We start from the raw sequence: 17,724 nt of genomic DNA, 5'->3' as shown, positions 1-17,724 counted from the left end.
GCCGGATCGACTGCCACCTGTTGCCTCATCCTAGAACCACCACTCTAATTACCGCCGGACACCGGACCCCCCCCCAAACTTATTGTGCTACTCCATCGCGGCAGAAAACTTCATCGATCACGCCTTCATACAACAACAGCGGATTCCTACTGAACCCCTCCTGTCACCTCAAACCATCACCTTCGTGGACGAACTGCCTGTTGCACGAAGTCAAGAACATTGCGACAGTGAGTGTAGCTTTCACCAAGGTACTACTTCTGATTAGAGGTTCACTAGGCACAGCTTCTAACAATGGAAGATGGTGACAAACAAGATCAGTGACAAACAAGTTATCTGCATTGGGGAGCACGAAGTATGCATGGCACTGCAAGAAGTGAAGATGGCAGCAGGTCCAGATGGCATTGTGTGTGCTTTTCAAACACATTGTCCCTGAAAAACACTATAAGAAAGCTACGCACTAAAAAACACACTAGGTACTATATAGAGTATACAGTATATACAATTTAGTATGTACAATATACAGTGTATATAGCTATACTCTACATGCACTGAAACAAGACAAGTGCATCACACTGCACTAATGTTTAGTCACTAGAGAAAAGGCTGGATGATCGATCCGCGCTGCAGTGAACCCCCGGACCGCTGTTTGGACGTTGGTCTCACCACCAGCGATATGAGCACCTACAAAGCAGCGTCCTATGACATCAGATACACATTGAGATACACGAAACACCAGTAGTTTTTCTGAGAGCGTGAAAACTCTCACTTCCACCGAGGCAACTCACAGACTACAAGGACATCGCAACGGTGAGCGCCGACTCTGCTTTCACCGATGAACTTATTGCATACTATACCCATTTAGAGGTCAACCAAATGACAGGTTCTACCTACAGACTAACAAAACTAAAGACTGGGGGATGTCTGTTTCATGGTCAACAAAAAGAGGGATGTACTCAGAGCATTTCAAATCTCTTTCTCTGCTACTCACTGCATCTGGAACATCTGAGCATTAAGTGGCATCCATTTAACCTGCTGCTTGAGTTTACCTCAGTCATCACCACGTTGATCAGCATCCCTCCTCACGCATTCACAGGTATGGATTTGTCTGAGCTCAATGAAGTGTTGTGTGCATTAGAAACACTGAATGCATGGATGCTGCTCATTAACACTGGTCCCACCAATGGCTACATGAGCACCAACTAAGTGGCTTCCTATGGTATCCAACGCGTGGTGACAGGCGAAACTCTGGTAGCGGTACAGCGAGTATGATAACTCTTACTTCCACCGTAACAACTCACACAGCACGTGGCACAAAGTTCACACCATCACAGACTACAAAGTCAAGGAGAGATCGATCCACGCTGCAGTAAACACCTCAACCTCTTATAATGCAGGTCTCACCACAGTACACACTATGTACTGATCAAAAAACATTGTAACGCAACGCTAAGTCTACTTTGGCATACTCATTAATTGCATACTACATCCGTTTCAAAGTTGAAGTTATATACACTGGTAAGACGATCGAGCTGTGCTGCAGTGAACGCTCGGTACCCTGCTTATAATGCAGGTCTTACCACTGCTGATTGAGCGCCACGATTAATCTAATCGCAATCGTAATTGCGATGTCAGTCTGTGCGATTACATGAACGCAAAAAGCTGCAATTTAAATGATTAGTACATGGATTGAATCGGCAACATATCACTCATTCTCTCAAAGTTTGCGAGCTGACTGAAGTCTCACTTCAGTCGAATGTGACATGTTTGGTCACATGACTTTCGATTCGGTTCAATAGAGACCTCAGATTCGCGAATCACATAGACATACGGGTAGACGCCACATGACGAGCCGCATCGTACTGCATCGGAGTGAAGCATATACATGCCTATGGAGAAAAGTGCCTCACTCTTGTGCTGCTTGGGGCTGTACAAACCGCTGTACGCTTCTAACCAGATCCCGGGGGATTACATTTCATAAGTAAGGCTGGACAATTGTTTTGTCTATTATAAAATCCCGTTTTATAAGTCTTAACCTTAGTTAAGCTAGGCTAAGCTAGCGAAGCTATGCATTCCTGTGTTCAAGTCAGCCTCCAAACAACGTTTTGGCTAAACAGAGTCATTAACTATTTAGACTGTTCTTAGCTGTTTAGTTAACTTTTCTCAAACTTTGAAGGTTTCCTAAAGAAATTCACCTTAGTTTGCAAATTAACCTTAGCTAAGCTAGCAAAGCTATGCATCCCTGTGTTCAAGTCAGCCTCCAAACAACGATTTGGTTAAATGTAAAAACTATAATATGGGATTTTATAATGGCCAAATATAATCAAAACAGTTGTTTAGCCTTACCAGGGTTTGTCGTTCGACAGATTTTGAGAAAGCTGTCCTGTGTTGTGTGCCGTGCTAGTTTGCTAACATGCTGAACCGGTATCATATGATCAATCCAGCACTTTCTCACATGAAACACACAGTGGAGGTTTAACGATTCCTTCTGAGGGGACAGTCATCCTACAGTCAACATCAGGGCAAGCAGTCAGTGTATCTTTGATCAAACAGTTTCATTGAAATGGTGGAAGGTCCACAAAATAAACTTCTCAAGGCTGTGCAAACTAGCACAAAAACCAGCTCTGCGTCAGCGAGATCTTTTAGCACTGGTGGTAATGTAGTGTCAGCTCATCGCTCCTGTCTGAAACCAGATAAGGTGGACATGCTCGTTTTTTTGGCAAAGAATCTGTGAATAGATACATGGAACGTTTCTTAGAGATTAAGTTGGTTATTTCCAATAAGCTTGAGATGTGAAAAAACTAATATATTCCATTTATATCCACCAGTTGCTTTTTCAAGTAACTGTAGCAAGTATGTTGTATGTCTTTCTTAAAATGTACCTTTATTTTTGACAAAAATGTTTTCTTTATTGAAAGAGTAAGTTCTTATTTATTGTTTTATTTATTTTATTTATTTCCACTAAACTGCAGTATTAGGAAAATAACATTTGCAGTAATGTAAAGAGTTTTTTGTGATTATTTAATTTTGTAGAATATTGTATTTTGAAAGCACTGGACACTTCAAGTTGTTATAAGTAGTTTGTATGTTTCACTTTGAAATTAAACACTTTACTTAGCAGACGTGTACAGTGTACAGCGGTTTGTACAGCCCCAAGCAGCACAAGAGTGAGGCATTTATATGCACTTCTCTCCATAGACATGTATATGCTTCACGCCACAACAGAGCCTATCGCAATATGGCGGCGACATTAATGTATGATGCAGCGCGTCATGCGGCGTCTATCCATATGTCTCCGAATCAAAAGTCATGTGACCAAACACGTCACATCTCACTGGGATGTGAGATTTCAGTCAGCTCGCCAACTTTGAGAGAATGGATCAGCAACATATCCGATCCAATCCATGTTCTAATCATTTAAATAGCATCTTTTTGCGTTCATGTAATCGCACAGACTGACATCGCGATTGCGATTAGATTAATCGTGCAGCACTAATACCAATGTTTCTGCCTCAGTCATTTTTTCATAAAGTTGACTGTGATCTCTGAGTTTAACTGGAACAAGAAAGTTACAAGAATACGCAAACAATACTTAAAAAGACCAAGAAAACTGGGTGGGTTAGCCTTACCACATTTTAGGTTTTATTATTGGGCATCTAATATTAGGATCCTCAAATACTGGCTTCAGTCTGAACCATCAGATGCTCAAATCAATTGGTTGGCAATAGAAGCAAATTCGGTCAAACCTACATCTCTGAGAGCTTTAGTGCACTCTGCTATTCTGTCTTCCACTTTGCCTTATACTAAAAATAGGATTGTTAGAACTACTCTCAGAATTTGGGTGCAGTTTAAACTGTACTTTGGGTTACAAACTTCTTCCACCTATGCCCCACTGGCGGCAAATCACCAGTTCCCTCCATCTCTGGTTGATGATCTGTTCTCTATGTGGTCAAAAGCTGGAATTCACTGTTTTAAAGACCTATACATAGACAATGTCTTTGCCTCTTTCTCACAACTGCTTCATAAATATTCTCTTCCTCAACATCATTTCTTTAGATACTTGCAGGTGTGTAGCTTTGCTCATCATACCTTTCCCACATTTCCCAATTTACCCCCAGACTCTGTTTTAGATGACCTTCTTAAATTAATTCCATTTCTGAAAGGTTCGGTTTCATATACTTATAATCAGATTTTTAATATATGTGCTAATTCACTAACCCCTCTGAAGACACTTTGGGAAAAGGATTTAAGACAGGAAATTCCTAATTTGGGAGGAGGTTTTGCTGCGAGTTTATGGATCATCTATTTGCGCTAGACTTGGCCTCATAGAGTTTAAAATCTTACACCGTTCATATTACACTAAGGTGCGGTTATCACAAATCTATGAGGGCGTCAGTCCTTTGTGTGACCGATGTCAGCAGTCCCCTGCCAATATTATTCATATGTTCTGGCTTTGCCCTTCTATACACCAGTACTGGACTGAAATATTTGACATGTTGTCAGAATTTATGGGGAAAAGAATAGAGCCCAACCCACTTGGGGCATTGTTTGGAGTTTTCTCCTCACCTTCTTCATTATCTGTTCATCAAAGGAACATGCTGGCCTTCTCTACCTTACTGGCAAGAAGACTAATTACAACAAACTGGAAATCCTCGAAACCTCCCAGCCAAATTCACTGGATACGAGTTATGCTTTATTTTTTATTTTTTTCTTCTGTTTGGTTTTTTTATTGGGGTCTTGATTTGAGAGTTTGAGCTGTTTTTTTTTAACCTTTTTTTTAACCTTTTGAGAATATTGTTATTGCTTATGCTCTAATTCTAATAAACAAAGTAAAAAAAAAAAAAAGAAAGTGAGATTCATCGCTACCAGTGTTTTGCGTGTCTCACTGTGCATTGGACGTTGTAGGAAGCCGCTTTGTAGGCACTCATATTGCCGGTGGTAAGCGCTGCATTTTAAGCAGCGGTCCGAGTGTTCACTGCAGCACAGCTTGATAGTCCAGCCTGTTGTCTAGTGACTGAACATTAGTGCTGTGCAATAAGCTTGTCTTATTTGTTTGAGTGTATCTAGAGTATAGCTATATACACTGTATAGTATATATACTCAATTGTATATACTGTATACTCTATGATTTGTAATGCATAGCTATCTTACTGTGCCTTTCAGGGAGAGTTTTAGTGTTTGAAAAGCACACTCATGCCTTTACTTTACTTAGCAGACACTTTTATCCACTTACAAGAGGAAGACACCAGCATCCACCACATAATGCCATCATGCCCCACATAATGCCATCTGAACCCTTTGCCTTTTTGATGTTCATGCGCTGCAGTGCCGTGTATGCGTTGTTCTTAACGATGTAGATAAGTTAATTGGCGTAATTGGCACTTACGTCGCGCTGCGATTATCGTAGTGGTTTGCTTTCTTACTTAAACCACCAAATTATTTTGGGGTCAAACCAAGGACCTGCACGTATCCGACATGAGCCGCTGAACTGGACCGCGATCGTATTCACCTCTCAGCACACAGACCGCGTTTCAGGATCCTATACTATTTTTAAAATACATTGTGCAATGCATATGCAGTAATTGTGAATGTTTGTGTTGTAATACCTATATTATATTGTTTTGTTTCCCAGCTATAAGTCTGGCATGGTTTTGTCCTCTTACAACATGTCCTCTGTCGTCATGTTGTAAGTACAACCTGCCGCTTATTCCATCGTAGAAACTCACGCAACACGTGCCACAGATTGTGTACAGACTACAAATTCAAACAACATCGTAACGTTGAGCGCCGACTCTACTTACGCCAATTAACTTATGTACATCGTTAAGAACAACGCATACACGGCACTGCAGCGCATGAACATCAAAAAGGCAAAGGGTTCAGATGGCATTATGTGGGGCATGATGGCATTATGTGGTGGCTGCTGGTGTCTTCCTCTTGTAAGTGGATAAAAGTGTCTGCTAAGTAAAGTAAAGGCATGAGTGTGCTTTTCAAACACTATAAAACTCTCCCTGAAAAACACAGTAAGATAGCTATGCATTATAAACACACCATGCACTATACAGAGGGTCGGGGGACAGGATACAGCAAGCTACCCTTCCCGATGAGAAAGTTCCTCTGGTATGGCTTGGCGAAATACAGACTATGAATTGTACAAAACGAATAAATATAATAAATTCATATTTGAAAAGTGCAGTGTCACTGCAAACATGACTTTCCTTGTTGAAGCTGCTCCGTCTGTTTTCAGGTTTTACGTTGATGTGTTCTTCTACCGTGGTGTGGCGGAGCAACTGCTACAGTCCCATGTCACACGTCCTCTGGATGGCTGGGCATGGACTCAGGAGTCCCTGCACTGGAGGTGGGTCACCTGATACTTTACTCAAAACCTCCCTGTTTCCATCCAGTTTTCCAATTTTTTCGGCCAAAAAGTGAAGAGAACCACACTTTTACTGCCTTTATGGTTTTATTTATTGAAAATCTAATCTGCTGCCTGGCAGATTTAACCTTTTCTGGACATCCTGATGTGCCTGTCTGTGGACCTGATTGAGACTCGGTTTGTGAATCACTAGAGGCCAGGATGCAGTTCTCCAGTTGGCCCTCAGAGGACAGTAGTGAGGAGTGCCAGGGCTGTTCTGTGGAGGACCATGAGAGGATCCCTGCTCACCATGGGTGAGAATGGGCTGAGAATTCGACCTGGTCACCCGGTGTATTAAAGAGTCCCTGACATGGAATGTTTTTTTTTTTTTGCTTGTATATAGGTTTTAGTGGCCATTTAATGATAATGGGGAGAGAGGCGGGGGGCGAGGAGGAGAGCGGCCTATAGAAGTGAGCGGGCATTCGTGGAAATGTCGTCATTCAACAGTGTTTAGCGTAGACAGGATGTTGTGTAACCTTTCCTCTTATGAGGACAGTGGATTCAGTTATTAACACTTTTCCGGTTATACACAGGGCCAAGTTCGTGTGAATTCAAGTTGTTTGTTGTCGGGCTTGGACGTCACCTTATCCATCCCTGTCCAGCAGCTTCCACCAACCAGTGACATCATCATCCAGGGACACCGTCTGCAGTTGGGCGAACTGAAGCGGTCTGTTTTCACAGTGCTGGGGACTCATGACTGCAGGCTTCTCCTCCACATGAACAGAGGCCCAGTGGAGAGAGTGGACAGCTTCCGATACCTCACATCACGCAGGACCTGTCAGGGTCCTGTCACATCAACACCATGGTGAAAAAGGCCCTGGCAGCATCTCTACCGCCTCAGATGCCCAAGAGACTGCCCTCCAAGGTGCTCACGAACTTCTACTCCTGCACCATAGAGAGCATCCTGATGGGGAAACATCTCAACCTGGTTCGGGAACAGCACCATGCAGGACACGCGAGCCCTACAGAGGGTGGTTCGATCAGCCGAACGAATCATCCGTACCAAGCTCCCTGACCTTCAATCAATCTACAGCAAGCAGTGCAGGACCGGGGCCAGGAAGATAGTGAAGGACCTCAGCCACCCCAACAATGGACTCTTCTCTCTGCTGCGATCAGGGAAGCACTTCCACTCCCTGACGTCCACCACAGAGAGAATGAGGAGGAGCTTTTTCCCGCAGGCTATTCGAGCTCTCAGGCCACCCAACTACTGGTTCAGTCCTTAGTAATCTCAAGAATGGACTACTGTAACTCCCTTCTAGCTGGTCTACCACTATGTACCATCCGACCTCTACAACTACTACAAAATGCAGCAGCACGACTAATCTTCAACCTTCCCAAATTCTCCCATACCACCCCTCTGCTACGTTCCCTCCACTGGCTCCCAGTAGCTGCACGCATCAGGTTCAAAATACTGATGCTGGCCTACAAAGCCAGACATGGAGTAGCACCATCCTACCTCACAGCCCTTATTACACCTCGCACTGCACCTCATATACTCCGAACCTCCAGTACTGCTCGCCTGGTCCCTCTATCACTGACGGTAAAAGGAAAACATTCATCTAGACTCTTCTCCGTCTTGGCCCCTCGGTGGTGGAATGAACTTCCCCTCAAGGTCAGAACAGCTCAGTCACTGAGCACCTTCAAACGTCAGCTCAAGACCTTCCTCTTTAAAGAATATTTAGATTAAATTGTAATTTTCTTTGTGTACAGAATCTACAACAGAGTGAATAAAATAGATGTATTCATAGTTGGGGTCCTAGTGAACCGGAATTGATCTCTTCATTGATGGTAACTTGAAAGCACGTTGTAAGTCGCTCTGGATAAGGGCGTCTGCCAAATGCCATAAATGTAAATGTACATGTCTCAACAACCACAACACTACATAGAACTCTAAGCACTTTCTCTTCTACTTTCAATCACTCTGGACTCAATTTTTGAGTCAAAAACTCTTTTTACTTTTTTTTTTACTTTTCACTTTGACTCCACTCATTTGCACACCTTCACCCTACCTGTTACACATATTTTATGTTTTATGTTAAAGACATAAAAGTGTAATATTTGGTTATGTTTGCAATATTTGCATATTGGTTCATTGTATACTTGCAATATTTGCAATACTGTGGTCTGTAGCAGTCGCTAAAGCATTTCACTGCATATCATACCATGTATGACTATGTATGTGACAAATAAAATTTGAATTTGAAGATGTCAGGTGCAGTGAATAAATTGGGAGTGGCCTGCAATCAGACCTCCGGGAACCGTTGTCATGTGTGCCTGGTCTGTGATTGGAGATAAAGGATGGAGAGAATAAATATCAAACAGTTGCAAAAGTAGTAGTTATAGAGCTTGACTAAGCTAAAACTAAACTGCAGATTTGACAGGAGATGAGGGATCCAAATAAAGACCAATTAACTTTTATATATGGAAAACGGATGGAGGCAATAATTAATTAATTTTAAGGGACAATAGTAATGGTTGTAGGGTAGCAGGTGAGCAGTGGAAGCAATTTTAGAAGACACAGCAGTAGTAGCAGCTGTAGTAGTAAGTAGACTTATTATTATTATTATTTACTTGTGAATAGGCAGAAATACATTTTCTGCTCGGTTTGTGGTCTCCTATTTACATTGTCACCAGGTATTGGAAGATCTGAGGAATGCTGTACAATATGAGGGTTAGGATACATTCAATTACAACAAATTGTTACGTTCTTTGGACCGTAGAGTGGTTTGGGGATGCTCTGTGTGTGATTCCCTTTTAGGCTGTTTGCTGGGTGGAGATTTGGGATTGATGGTTCTGCGCCTACCTATTCCCTCATCATCAGTCTCATCCAACAGGAGCAGTTAAGGACAACTCCAGCCACCAGACGGGGCCCATTGTTGTGGAGCCGGAGAAGGACAGAGAGGAGAGTTTCGGAGTGTTGGAGAAAAGTTGGCAAAAAGCTTTGCGTGTTAGAATGGTCAGTGTTGTTAGTAGTGTTTTTATTGAGTAACCTGTATAGTCTCTCCTTTTATGGCGTGTTGTTCCTCATGTTGGTTCCTGTTGTTGTTGTGTACAGCACTGTACAGCTTTTGGTTGGTTGTTCACTTCTCACTGTAAATAAAAGCACAATATTCCACTTCAGCCTGGTGTGTGTGCATTCCCACCTCACACATCCTTCTCCTTCGTTGTCACGTTTCCCACCCCCCCTAGATGGGGAAGTGACACAAATATCTAAAAGAACGTTGTCTATACAGATGCTGTAGTGGCCTGAGGGCCAGAGCACTATGACAGTAAAATAAAGCTTTTTTAAAGGCTCGCTCTTACTCAGTCGCAGACAATTGCTATTTAAAGTTGAGATTGTCCTCAAGCAAGCAAACACACACATATACATACACACACACACACACAGTGCGCGCGCGAGCCTGTACACGTGCTTCCGACCGCATGCGCCGCAAAGCCGCAGGTGCGTCAGCGCGCATGCGCATTCGCCGCTCTCGACCGGCGGGGATTTAACGCGTCCGAAGCGAGACGCGACATCGCCGGACGGGCTTGGCAGAACGGGTTCGCGATGGAGGATTCGAGTGTGACGGGCGGGTACGTATCGCGCCCTCATCCACCGAGACCCTCGGCCGTAGAAGCAACTTTTTCTCCTTCCCGAACTCGGCATCGGTCGAACGTCATTTACCTTTAATGACCTGTGCACAGCCATTACTTCCAGCGACAGGTTTGGATGCTTTCATCCCACTGACGACGCGATGATGTGTTGCACTTTCAGCGTTTCCCAGTAAGTTGCCATGGGGGGCTGCGTCGGGACCGTGCGAGCTGCGCCCGGAGGGTCCAGGGGTCGCGGGCGGCGCAACAAGAAGCGCGGAGGTGAGACGGGAGTTGCCGCCCATCAAACGGCACCAATAATACATCATCGCAGGACTTTATGTCCACGGGTCGCCGTTATTGCCGCTTTATGACGTTGCGGCATCAGAAAATACACCTTGCCGCCCGACCAAAGGATTTTCCAGTGATGAAGGAGAGATTTACTGATCAGAGATTAGCTGCGCTAATTGGCATGGCATAGAGTCCTGTCACAGACCAACAAGTGCACTAATGCACACACATATACATACATACATACATACATACACATATACATACATACATACGTGTGTGCGTGCACACAGTACAGGCCAAAAGTTTGGACACACCTTCTCATTCAATGTGTTTTCTTTATTATGACCATTTACGTTGGTAGATTCTCACCGAAGGCATCAAGACTATGAATGAACACATGTGGAGTTATGTACTTAGCAAAAAAGGTGAAGTAACTGAAAACAAGTTTTATATTCTGGTTTCTTCAAAATAGCCGCCCTTTGCTCTGATTACTGCTTTGCACACTCTTGGCATTCTTGAGCTTCAAGAGGTCGTCACCTGAAATGGTTTTCCAACAGTATGTCTGTATATATGTGTGTGTGTGTGTGTGTGTGTGTGTGTGTGTGTGTGTGTGTGTGTGTGTGTGTGTGTGTGTGTGTGTGTGTGTGTATATATATATATATATATATATATATATGTGTGTGTGTGTGTGTGTCTATATATCGTAAATATTACCAGTTAGCTTTAACAGAACAGAGCAGAGCAGATGCACCTGTCACTATTAGACCCTATCTAAGGATAGTATAGGAGGGTGGCACATGGTGCCTGTTCCTGCCTGTAACTTCAGTCTAACATTCAGTCTTATATGTGTTTAAAAAATAGTTTCCAGTACACATTTGACCAGATGTTTCATAAATTATTTCATATAAGAATAAAGTATGAAGAGTCAGTGGAATAATTCCACTTTTTAATGTTATTATTAATAGTTTTGGTTGCATATCAACTAATGTGTTGTATTGTGGGGAAAGATATAAAAAAAATGTCAGGCTGCAATGATTCATCTCTGTGGTTAGGGTTATGTAAGTAATTCTGCGCTATGAATCACACTCACAAAGCTCAGCAGCCGAGGGCCTTGAGCAGTGACCCTCAGACTGGTGTATGTTCTGTTCTTGTTCTGTCCTCAACGGGCTTGTTTCGGCTCCAGGCCAAGCCACGGGATTCCCTGTTCTTATATCTAACCGGTCAGCTCTTAAACTGGTGGGGTGTTACATTTTAAGACCCTAAAGTCGTTGTTTACATCTTGTAAAGTATTTGTGTAATTTCACTTACCCTGGGATTTTTCTTGTAGACACTTTGCAGCTCCTGACGTGACTAAATCCGACATTTACGTACAATACGCACCATCGTACCTGGAATTCACGTAAGGTCCTGCAGGAGGTTGGATGCTCCCCAGGCCGGCACAAATTTACTCCAGCCTTTAAATAGCCCTGATTGGATTAGTGTTGTTGTGAAAAGTCACTTGCGTGACAGGCCATGCACCTCTTCTGTTGCTGTCTGCGCGGGACGGCGTTGCTCTGCCTTAGCTGTATATAATGTAGACAGTACGGCGTGCTGGAACGAGGATTTTGTCTGTGTGTAGTTTAGTGGGTTCGGACAATGAGGACTGGGGTACTCGCTCTGGAAGGGGGGACGGAACCGAAGTGAAGCTGATGTCACCGGTGTTTATATAGCCACTGTGGCGCTGGGGCTGGGTTGTTTGATATTCGACGTCAGGGGAAGGCAAGTGGAGACATTTTCTGGAGGATCCCACTGTTCTTCTGGAAACGCTTGCCATGGGAGTAACAAACTCCAGGGACTACCATCCATCTGTCGCCATGGTTCAGAAGAGTAAGTGCAGAGGTCACACTTCAAATGAAGGTGATTTCTATCAAGCTTGTTTCTCATGTTTTGTTTATTTATTGTAAAATTTTTACAGTTCCTTAGTCTCCATGAATGGTTTCATCGTGATTTAGTCCTCAGCAGAAGGTTTCCTGCATTTTTGACATGCCCTATCTATTATGAAATCATGCAAGATGATGTTTGATGTTTTATTATGTAAAAGGAAAGAAACCTGGTGCACAAAGAACAATTTTGTTTTATTTTTTGTTAATCTGTAGGTTTCTCTGTCTCATTCTCATTGGGTGATTTGTATTGGAAGCACACATTGGCAGACTCCCCACCTTGTTCAGCCCCCCTAACAGGTTCTAAGGCATTTATGAGATTATGAGCAGAATTTCATCCTGGCTTTCCAATCAGTTAATTGAGTGGTCACAGGCAGGATCCAGAAGTTTGACCCACACTTGGCTGTAGGCAAACAGACCTCTGAATTGTGGATAGAATGACGCAAGGCTAACGTTGCCACAACTTTCTCAGTGATCTCAATGTTGAACAGTGTGTGTGTGTGTGTGTGTGTGTATATATATATTACACACACACACACACATGTATGTGTCTGTGTGTGTGAGTAAGACAATTAACCATGAGTGTTTTCAGGGGGACGGTCTCTGTAATGACATATTGTAAATCACTCTGGTTAAGTGTGTCTGATAAATGCCGAAAATGTAAATTATTGTAGATACTATTTTTAATGTGAAATGACTAAACAGAGGTTGTTTGTTGAATGGGATGTATCCATACTTCTGATTAGGATTCAGAATACAAAAAACTGTATTTTGTATTCAGTCCACATGTTAGTTGGCAATACTAAGAATATAGTAAGAAATTAGAGAATACCTTTAGACAACATCTGCTGTGATATAAAACTAATTAAATGTGCTTTGCACACCCAAATGCAGATGTTCCCCGAAATACTTTTTATTGTAAACATACTGTGAACACATTAATTTATCTTATTTTTTCAATTTGTATAATACAATTTTTTTAATTGAAAAAGTATACAATTTGAAAGAGAAGAAGCATCAACACACTTCTTCTGATTTTACATCTGTTTCTCTCTTTTTTTTTTTTTTTTTTAATTCATCCCCCAAATGTGAGTTAACATGGTCACCTGTTCTCTCCGCCTCCACAGCGCCAAGCAGTGCATTGTGGGAGGCAGGGTGCTAAATCCCGTTATGTGTCACCCGATTAGGTCCGCTAATCCAAAGGACTATAAATAATCTGGTGATTTTATTTTCCTCTCATTCTCTCAGCAGTTTCAGAGTGACCTCCACAGCAGAGGGAAGATTACCCAGGGGGTGGGCAGCAAATTATCAAACTGCCCCCCTCTACCTCTGTCTGTGCAGTGTCTGTGCAGTCTTCTCGCCTTTAGCTCCTCTGCTGACGATTACGAGCACACTGGTTGGAACACTAAACGCCACGACCCTTTACACACTCACCCTGTAAAGTGTTTCATTTTGGAGAAATCTGTAAGAATGAATACATAAATCGGAACTGCTCCTCTAGCCTGTAGTTTTCTTGCTTGTGGAGATTAGACGCTGAAATCTGTGTTCTGTGAACGTAAGAGCTGTCTGGCTTTCCTGCGCTAATCTGTGGTGATTCTCCAGACGTGGCAGATCCTGTCCGCTGGCAGCTCAGAAGGAGAACCAGGGTGCTGAGGGCAGCAGTGATGAGGTGTTTGTCCGACATCTTCATATTTCTGCAAGTTGTGTGAGAAAGGGGTAGAACCGGGATCTCTCCTCACAGCTGTGGATAAATTGATATTTTTTGTATAAAATTGGTAACATAATTGGGGCATAATTTTGGGAAAAGGGGGCAGGATCTATGTCATTTTAACAGCTTAGGGTTAAGTGTCTTGCTCAGAAACACAATGGTCAGAAGTGTGGGTTTGAACCGGTGACTTTGTGGTCATCTGGTTAATCAGTTTCATGTCACCAAAGAAGGGGAGGGCCCAGGTGCAGGTGTTTAAACAGAAAACCATTTTATTTAAGTGAAGTGAAGTGATTGTCACTTGTGATGCACAGCAGCACAGCACACGGTGCACACAGTGAAGTTTGTCCTCTGCATTTAACCCATCACCATGAGTGAACAGTGGGCAGCCATGACAGGTGCCCGGGGAGCAATGTGTGGGGACGGTGCTTTGCTCAGTGGCACCTCAGTGGTACCTTGGTGGATCGGGATTCGAACCAGCAACCTTCTGATTACGGGGCCGCTTCCTTAACCGCTAGGCCACCACTTCCCCCCCAAACAAGCTCACACTCGCACCATACTGATACACATTTACGGACAGTTACTGGCCCCAGAACACTGGTGCAGGTACTCCTATAATGGAGGGTGCAGGGAATCAGGAAGGAGAGGGACGTGCACTCAGTGCACCGGCACCGATAATTTGCACCAAGCTGATGCTGGACACCGGGGAGAATATTTACAATCAGTGTCTTACCCACTAGACAAACTAGACTGTACATTTTACTGAAACCATCAGTACACTTACATTGACATTTTAAATACATATAAACATATTTGTAAATCTTCTCAGACAAACTAAAAAACCCTGATAAGTTCTGTTGGTTCCAAGGTGGACCAGGTACACTGTACATACTCCAGAATTTCCCTGTGTGAACCTGCAAAGAACTTCCATAACCTCAAGGAATAATGTGCGTCTCATTATCAAATGCTGTCTATCAGATGCTGTCTATTTCACCCCTCATGTACCAATTTGGCACCAACTAAACTGTCCTGTTTTCGAGTGTGACATTTATAGGTCAACGGGAAGAATAATACTTACAAGCTGAAAGTGGTGGAGTCTGATTTATCAATAATTTAAATCCTCTCCTGTGACCGTACACTGTGATAGGCACATTCGTTTGATTAAATAGCGTTGATTTATAACCGTAGCTTGATTTAGCTGTGAACAAAATGTACAGAGCGTCTTCAGAACTGCAATCATTAGTTTTTAAGGTGTGTTGAATTGGGGGCAATTCAAGGAAATAGTACATTAATAGAAAGAATATGCAAGCAGGTGTAAAATGCGGTGTTACTGTGTATATGTACGGTAAATATAAGTGTTTGATTTTGTGCTTAGGACGGAATGAGCCTTTGAAGAAGGACAAGCCCAAATGGAAGAGTGACTACCCCATGACGGAGGGCCAGCTGCGCAGCAAGAGAGATGAATTCTGGGATACGGCACCAGCGTTCGATGGCCGCAAGGAGATCTGGGATGCTCTGAAAGCTGCGGCCATGGCGCTGGAGTGCAACGATCACGAGCTCGCCCAGGCGATTGTGGATGGAGCCAACATTACCCTCCCCCATGGTACGATTACTGCCCCGCTTACTGAAAGGTTTAATATCCTGGCTAACCCTAAATAATGTTATTAGAAAAATCTATATGAAAAGATATAGCTTTGGTGTAAAAAAAATGATCTGCATAACTCCACTCTGTGTGTATCTCTGGAAATAACCTCTGTAATAACTCTTTAAACGCTGTACGTATTACGTAATATTGAATTTGTATCTTTATTTTCATATCCATAATCCTTCATCTTTTGATGTCAGTAATCCTCAGAATTTCACTCCCATTTGCTCCGCTTCCCTGAGGATATAATCCGAGCGGGAGCAGCTGATTGGCTGATATCTGACACATCTCTGCCTTCCCACCAGGTTCTCTTACAGAGTGCTATGATGAGTTGGGCAATCGCTATCAGCTCCCTGCCTACTGCCTGGCCCCCCCCCACAAACCTGATCTTGGAGAGAAATGAGAGTGAGGTGTCCGAGCAACCGGAGCCCCAGGCCCCATCCAGAAAGGAGTTCCCGCTGAAGGTCCGTCTCTCGACAGGGAAAGACCTTCGACTCACCGCAAGCATGGCCGACTCCATCTGCCAACTGAAAAAGCAGCTGCAGGTACAGGAGGACATTGATGCTGCCCACCAAAGATGGTTCTTCTCTGGGAAACTTCTTACAGACAAAACACGTCTGCAGGACACCAAGATTCAGAAGGACTTTGTCATTCAAGTCATCGTCAATTCACCCATTATTGTCAACTAAGAACTTTCAAAAAGGATGATGTGAATATTAGCCTACTAGTTAGCATGCCAACACCAGCACGACAACCATGGAGGCTGTCTCAGAACTCTGAGTTCTGTGATGTGAGGATGAAGAAGATGCACATCCCATCAATTTACACATACTGTATATTTAACGTGACTGTAAAACGTGACTGACAAATCAGAAATCAGGTTGTGCATCACAAACCACACATAGACAACTGTTAAATGGTAGACAGTTTAACATTTACATTTACAGCATTTATCAGTACAATCAGTAGATACAGGGACAGCCCCCCCTGGAGCAACTTAGGGTTAAGTGTCTTGCTCAGGGACACAGTGGTAGTAAGTGGGATTTGAACCTGGGTCTTCTGGTTCATAGGCGAGTGTGTTACCCACTAGGTCACTACCACCAATAAGGTTTAAGGTGTTCTTGGTAACTCATATTTACTCTTATGCAATTTTTTTTATTCCAAAAAAACTATTTTTGTACTGTTCAGATTAAAATATGTTTTTTCATTGTACAACCCCAATTACAAAAATGCAATGTATTACTATTGATGTGGAACTAAAGCTACCGGGAACAAGTGGTTTGTAATAAGGATTCCGACTAATCTGTGGCAGCATGGCCATGTAGAATTTTATGTTTTTTTTTCTATAAAAAAGGGTGTCTCATTAAGACAACACAACACGGGCTAGAATTGATTGGTGACTGAGGATAACGTTGTTCTGTAGAAATTCGTTGGCCAGATATTTTCCTGGAGTTGACTGTCTGATGTGGGCCACATGCTGGAAAGTGAGTGAGTGAGTCGGCGTGACTTTGTGAATTTTATGAACACTATGCAAATTTCTGAAAAATTGTTTCATTGCTATAATGACTTGACAATAAAACAAATGAAGCAGCAGCATTTGATTAAGATGAGTTATAATAGTGTATCATATTTGTTTAATTATTGAATGTGATGTTTTGTGTTTGTGATTTTTTTTTTTTTCACCATTGGTACTGTGATATGACCAGTTCTTGACTGCCTACCAGAACGATTAGATGCATATGCAGTCTCTTGCAAATACCCTGCAAAATATGAATGCTTTTTTAAATGCATTACATATCAATTGAGTGTTTAAATAATCTGGGACCTAATAATTTTGTACTAATTGTAAAATATTTACATTTTGTCTGTGTTTTTTCTGTCTTTATTCCATCTCTTTCCAATAGTGTGAATGAAAGTAACTAGACAAAGCCATTTTATACTTTTATATATATTTTAAGGGCAAATAAATGGAGAGTGGAAAGCAAACTATAATAAGGAGGATTGATTTGTCAATTTGCCATTCAAGTATTGTTTGAGTGTGTGTGAGTGTGTACACAATACTGACCATGGTGAGGCACATTGTCTTCTGGTCTAAAGAAAACAGCATGTCTACATCTTGAAATAACTGTACTTGTATGTTATTTGTAATAATACTAATAAAAAAGACTGATGAATTAAA

General features: G+C 42.6%; 1 pseudogene; it reads left to right on the top strand.

The window, feature by feature from the left end:
• Nucleotides 1–9,890: 9,890 nt before the first annotated feature.
• Nucleotides 9,891–17,724, top strand: LOC114784916 (ubiquitin domain-containing protein 1-like; annotated as a pseudogene).

The sequence above is a fragment of the Denticeps clupeoides genome, chromosome 2 (genome assembly GCF_900700375.1).
Source record: "Denticeps clupeoides chromosome 2, fDenClu1.1, whole genome shotgun sequence".
NCBI lineage: Eukaryota > Metazoa > Chordata > Actinopteri > Clupeiformes > Denticipitidae > Denticeps > Denticeps clupeoides.
Note: the sequence above shows the minus strand (reverse complement) of the source record. Positions and strands in the feature narration are given on the sequence as shown.